Source organism: Nannospalax galili, unplaced genomic scaffold (assembly GCF_000622305.1).
Source record: "Nannospalax galili isolate Female #2095 unplaced genomic scaffold, S.galili_v1.0 scaffold337, whole genome shotgun sequence".
Lineage (NCBI taxonomy): Eukaryota > Metazoa > Chordata > Mammalia > Rodentia > Spalacidae > Nannospalax > Nannospalax galili.
The window spans coordinates 410,470-417,058 of record NW_008340932.1 but is presented as its reverse complement, the minus strand read 5'-3'; the positions used below and the strand labels follow the sequence as shown (position 1 = coordinate 417,058).

General features: G+C 35.6%; 1 pseudogene; it reads right to left on the bottom strand.

Moving 5' to 3' along the window:
- Window positions 1–2,311: 2,311 nt before the first annotated feature.
- LOC103736660 lies at window positions 2,312–3,401 on the bottom strand (annotated as a pseudogene).
- Between the last annotated feature and the right edge of the window lie 3,188 nt (window positions 3,402–6,589).

Sequence of the window (6,589 nt, the reverse complement as noted above, 5' to 3'; positions counted from 1 at the left end):
TCTCTCTCTCTCTCTCTCTCTCTCTCTCTCTCTCTCTCTCTCTCACCTTTCAATTGCCAATAGCTCCTGAGCTAGGGCTGTAGCTTCCTGCTCATGTTGCCTCTCCATGCTGGGATTTTGTCAGGCTTTGGCTTCTGCAAGTCTTGTGTACACTGTCACAAGCTCTGTGAATTCAGAAGAGTAACTGCCCTGTTATGTAGGGAAGTCAGTTTCCTTGGATTCCTCGACCACCTCTGCCACCTCTGGCTCTTACAATCCTTTCCCCCGCCATACCAAATGATTCTTGAGTCTTGGGAGGCAAGGCATAACGTAGGTGTCCCATTTAGGGTTCAGGATATCATAATCTTTTATTTTCTCCACATTGACCAGGTGGACATCTGTGTTAATAACCAAGTGCTACAAGAAGAAAGTTCTCTGGTGAGAGATTACGGGTGCATTACTCTAAAGATTCTACTTTGAAAGCTATTTCATTGCTAACAAAGGAGCTATAAGACTAAGAAAATCCTGTCCCTTTTCATATTGAATTTACCCTGCAATATTTTTTTCTAAAGAAAGATCTGCAACTTATGGAAGTAGGTTATTTCTGTGTCAGAATTAGGATTACTGAACCTTATATTTCTGTTTTTTGTTTTCTTTTTTATTTCTGCAATATTTTATTTTAAAGTTAGCTATGTGATGATGTATCACTGATTCACCATATAATGTAATTTTTCTGGCATTTCATAATTAGTTAGAAATGTGAGATAAACATTTAAAACACAAGCTTTATGATTGTTCAAACTTGAGTTAAAAATCTTGTTTCCTTCTGTTGTTTGTGGTATTATTATTATTAGTGCATCACACACACTGCTTATAATGTTTGCATTATTTTCCTTTTTTCTTTCAAAATTTTTGGTGAACATTACATATGTGCATAGTCTTCAAAATGTTTCTATTCATCCCAGTCCCCTTTCACCTCCTCTCATATTGGCCCCCAAACCATCTCAATTTCCTGTTTCTCTCCTTGATTATTAAATATACATGCATACATTTGTAGATGTCCATGTAGCTAACACACGGAGTTCATTTAGTAATGGTCCTGTGTACCTGTGCTTAGGGTTGCTCACTTGGAGTTAGATAACCTTTCAGTGAGTTAGTCCCTGAAGAAAATGGATTCTCCCTCCTTCTGCATCCATTGATCCTTCCTGAGGTAGGAACCCTTCAAATTTCCCCCATTCACATTAGTATGTCAATTAGTTTTATTATATACAGATCTTGTTTGTATTCGTTAAATACCTGTAAGAGAAGAATGTTTTGAAAACTGAGATGATCTGGTAGATCATTTATACTTTGAGAACTTGAAAACTAAATGAATTCAAATAACATAATCTTTACTGAAAAACTGAATCATCTTTTTGACCAAAACATATGTGCTTTTAAGTACTTGCTAAAAGGAAACCAAAAATAACATTAAGAAATCTGTTCATAAAGCAAATAAAGAATTGCATATGAGGTCACAATGAAATTTTGTTCATTTTAAACTCAATACATTTGCCACTATTTTCTAAGATACTTTAACTACCTAAAAATCAAATAAATAAAATGATTGTTTTTTTATATAATTACATGTTAAATAAGCACAGTATGTCCTGGTCATGTAGACTGCATGCTTAGCAAGCATGAGTCTGTGAGTTTGAATAAACAAATATCTCATAAAACTTAAAAACAACAACAACAGCAATATAAAATCCTTTAGCACACACAGCTACTGCATGAGGGAGAGTATGCATTACATACAATATACAGATGGTTGACTGGACTCAATGGTCGAATTTACGCTGAAGGAAATCTATGTACAAATGCTTGATTGGATGGGACTTACTATGCATGATGAAATACATGAAGTTTGGTTGGGAGATAGGGGAGCACAGCTGGGAGAGGGGGTTCTAAATTTGATTAAGAATTGTTTCATAAAATTACAAAAGTTCAGTAAAAATTTTAAAAAAGAAATCGTAGAAATTGGAAAGCTTTGTTAATTAATATTATCATCTTATAAAAGGAAGATTCTTGCTCCTAATTTTGAAATTTCTCCCAGCTTATTATACTGGAAATATGAAAAGTAGGTAGATACTCAACTACTTTAGTATAACCGAAATTACTATCACAGAGTCTCTCTGAAGCTTCTGTTTACTAATAGCATTTGTGCAGGTTTTGATTATGATATGGAGCAAGGTTGAGATGTCTTTTTTATTTCTCTCTTTTATCTTTCCAAACATTTACTTGTTTTAAAATTCTATAGCACAATATTTATATGATGCCTGTCATATGACATTTACTGAGAAAGACAGAATAGTGATGGGAGAAGCCCCGAGGGAGTCTGAGGACTCAGTGTGAAGGATGGGGTTGTGGAAGCTGTCAGAGTTGTGATTCTAGCTAAGACACAACTTAAAACTCCTCTGGCATCTGCCCCATAGTTCTTAGAGTACTTGATGGCCAAAGACAACTTTTCTGTAATTCTCTTTGGTGAATTCTTAACGTCTTGATTTCTCAAGCTATAAATTAGTGGGTTTAATGTGGGAATCACTACCACATCAAACAAAGAAACAAACTTATCTGTGTTCTTCAGAGAATGACTGGATTTGGGCTGCAGGTACATAAAACTAACTGTCTCATAAAGTATCATGATGGAGGACAGGTCTAATGCACAGGTAGAAAAGGCTTTCCATGTTCCTTCAGCAGAATTAATCCTCAAGGTAGCAAAGAGAAAGACGTAGGAAATGACCACGATCACCAGAGAGCAAAGGGCGGTGAAGCCAGCGATGACTAACACCATCAGCTCTTTGACATGTCAGAACAGATCAGAGCCACTAAGGGCACATCATCACAGTAGAAGTGGTTGACCACATTGGAGCCACAGAAAGACAACTGGAATGTTTCCACTGTCTGTGCAATGCCCATGGAGAACCCATAGATGTATGTGCTGGCAATCATCTGGAGACAGAACTTCTTGGGCATGAGGATGACATAGAACAGAGGGTTCCAGATGGCCATGTGCTGATCATATGCCACAACTGACAACAGACACATTTCACAAACAAGGAATGTAATGAAATGGCACACCACCTGGGTTGTTCATGCATGGAAGGTTATACTTCTGACCACATGCAGAAAATTTATGATTGTGTTTTAGGTGACTGAGGATGTATAACAGAAATCAACAAAAGCCAGATGGCTGAGGAAAAAGTACATGGGTGTGTGAAGTTGAGGACTGAAGTGGATTAACATGACCAATAAAGATTTCCCAGGACAGGAGTTAGGTAGATGGCTAGGAATACACCAAAGAGGATGATTCAAAGTTCTGGATCATCTGTGAGCCCGGTGAGGATGAACTCAGACACTGCTGAATTGTTCCCTGCAGCCATAGGCTGTGTGTGAATGCTGTCAAGAACACTTGATAAGTGTTGGTAATAAGGGTTGGTAATAACCAAAAAAAATGAAGAGTTAATTCTGATTCAGTGGTGTTATGTTGAACAAATTTCAAGGAAGATATTCACATTGTGTCAGCTTTCAGAATAAATGGTTTATCATGATTAAACATTCCAAATTGCCACTCTGTCTTGATTTTCACATGCAGAAATATGGTCTTTGAGAGGTGGGCTTTTGAATAACTTATATCATATGAAAAAAGTTTGAGAATTGTTTTAACAGAGTACATTTTTATAATTATTAGAGTACTTTAAACAAAATTACAGTATTCAGAAAATTATTATTTTCAGTTTTGCAAAATTTTTTATTGACTCTAGGAGAGCTATTATGAAAGACCCTCAAAATGTATTAAGATACTTATGATATTTAAGTTTTATCTAATTCAGGATGATTTTTAAGTTTTATGTATTTATTAATCCTAGTTTTATATTGTTTTGAATCATTTTTAAATTAAATGGAGAAAAATACACATATGTGATTGACACTGCTTTTCTGGGATATGCACCAGAAGAGAAGTAGATTGTGTGACTAAAACACGCACACAAATGCACACATACACACACATACACACACACACACACCTACACTCCCCACACTTAGATATTTTCAGATACCTGAAAATGAGGCAGCAGAATTAAACAATGTGCCAGTGTGTTCCTGACTAATAAAAATAGTGCAGTAGCTGTTATGGATCTTCAGTTGAAGAGAAAAGAAAGAATTTTAGCTAAGAGCTCAGTGCTTTTCATGTTTCTTGACAAGATTTATGGAGATACAAAGTAGCTCACATATCTTAATTCTAAAATATTAATTTATATTCTATGCAAAACATTTTATAGAGGTAGAAATTTCCCTATCAGTCTGTAATCAGACAGCTTTAAAAAGGCAATCTTTGAATTCAATCATATCCAGTGCTTTGATCAGTGACTACCCTTTGAAATATGTCAAATAAATCAATTTTAGATTTCAATAGTATTAATACTGTTCAGGTTGAGACAATGTTCAGAAACCTGGTACAAACCACTTATAATAATAACTATAGGAACTTCATATTTTTGTGATAATTTTAATGCTCTTCCATGGCCTTCCAGACTTCTGACCTCTGAACCTTATCCTTCATGAATTTCATGCATTTAGTACTTACTAATGTACAGCAAAATATGTTCACTTTTGACTCTGACAGTACTAAATTCCCCTGGATCTTCACTCTTTGGATTCTTCTCAAAATGAAACTTGGTTCCTTCTTGAAACTTGTTCCTCTTCAAACAAGTTCTTTGTTTAGCTTGAAACTCTCAACACATTACCAGTTTGGCAGTGAGGTAAGTATTACTGACACTTAAAGCAGCGTTCCATATATAGACTGTTACAGTTACACTGACCCGAGGCTTTGCTCCTCAGACACTTTTATTCTTTGTCACTTATATGTATCTGGATCTATTATTCTTTCACAAATCTGTGCTCAATAACTATGCATACCAAATATTTCTTGCATAACTTCTAGAGTCCTTGATATCTTGGTTTGAGGAACCTCACCGTCATAACACCTGAGCTTCTGAATACTATGGCTCCATCATGAGAATTGTTTTATCTGTAACTAATCAAATGGTAAGTATTCAAAATTAAAACATCACTTTATGTTCATAGGTTTCTTCCTTTTTATTTTGATCTCAATTATGACAGTTCATTTTTAATTTGTTTGCTTATATTCATTCCTTGAATTCCACTAAAGAGCTCTTCTTTTATTTTGTTGTCTTTCTTTTCAGTGTTTGCCCTACACAGCTTACAGGCCATGATTTTTACTACAAGGACTGTATCTGATATCTAATTTTTTCTTACCTCAGGTCCATACTGATCTCTCAAAAATTTTAATGTTCTGCATTAAGTAATTTAATGTTTTTATATTTGAAACTTAATTTGAACTGCCATGCATATGACATTTTTTACAAAAGTTAGCAGTTAGAAACTTACCACATTCAAACCCATCTAGTCGTTGGAATGTGCTGTATTTTTTCTTGATTCAAGATTTTCTCACTCAGATTGTATGGAGCAATGTCATCTTTTAAATATTTTGGATTGCTCCACATTACCCCCACTATTCACTCTTAGTGAATGAAAATATTTCAGACATGAGAGAGACACACAAATCATTCAGCTAGTCATCATCATTTGCACAGAACAACCCATTTCCACACAGTCCTTTCCCCTTTTCTAGGAGAAGGCCTGAGAACATTGTTATTGAACCAAACCTCACATTTTGTTCCCATCCTCTTCTTTCACGTGTCTCACTTTTGTCAGAGTTGCTTCACTTCTTTACAACAATCTAGAAAATATGTGCAGTGTTCTAATGTTGTCTGACTGGTGTACTCGGATATGAATTCATTTCCTCTTAGTCTCATGAACTGTGGCCTCCTAGGTCCTTCGGTACTAGGCATGTTGAAAGAGGCATTACATCTTATTTCACTATGCGTCTTTACATGTTCTCTTAGCTCCTTTCTTTGTGAAGCATAGAAAGTGGAGTACTAGTGTCCAGTTCTCTTTCTTCTTTTCCTTTTTTGATTCTGTCCGTGACCCCAGCCAATGCGTTCAGGCTATTTATATAACATCATTTTTTTTTAGTTAAACCTCTCTGGAAACCCTGTTCAGTCCACATCAAAATGTGTGCCTCATTAATATCTTAGACACTTTTTATTCTAAGCAAGTTGAAAATAAAATAAACCATTATATGGCTCTGTTGACTGTATTCTGGCATTAGTTCTCAGTGTCACAGTGGATTATTTGCTTCAAGTTGACAATGGTTTCTATTTTAGTTGATAAATCACACAAATCTCTGGCTACCCAGCTTTCTAGCCACGTTTACTTGCATTTATGGCACTGATTCTTCTGTTTGTGCTTAATATTAATACCTTACTGTCACGTTCCACTTAGGTGAATTTATGTCATTCGTGCAGATTCTGGTGAGGAACTGTCTTCAAGGGCCTGGGGTACCTGCCATTTATTCCTTGGTGAAGCAGAATCTCCTTCTTTAGGCTAAATTTCTAATCTGAAGCCTGGTAAAACAAACTCAATTGCCTCCCTGAGAAACTTCAGTTTTCATATCCCAGAGGCACCTAAATTTAACATATTCAAA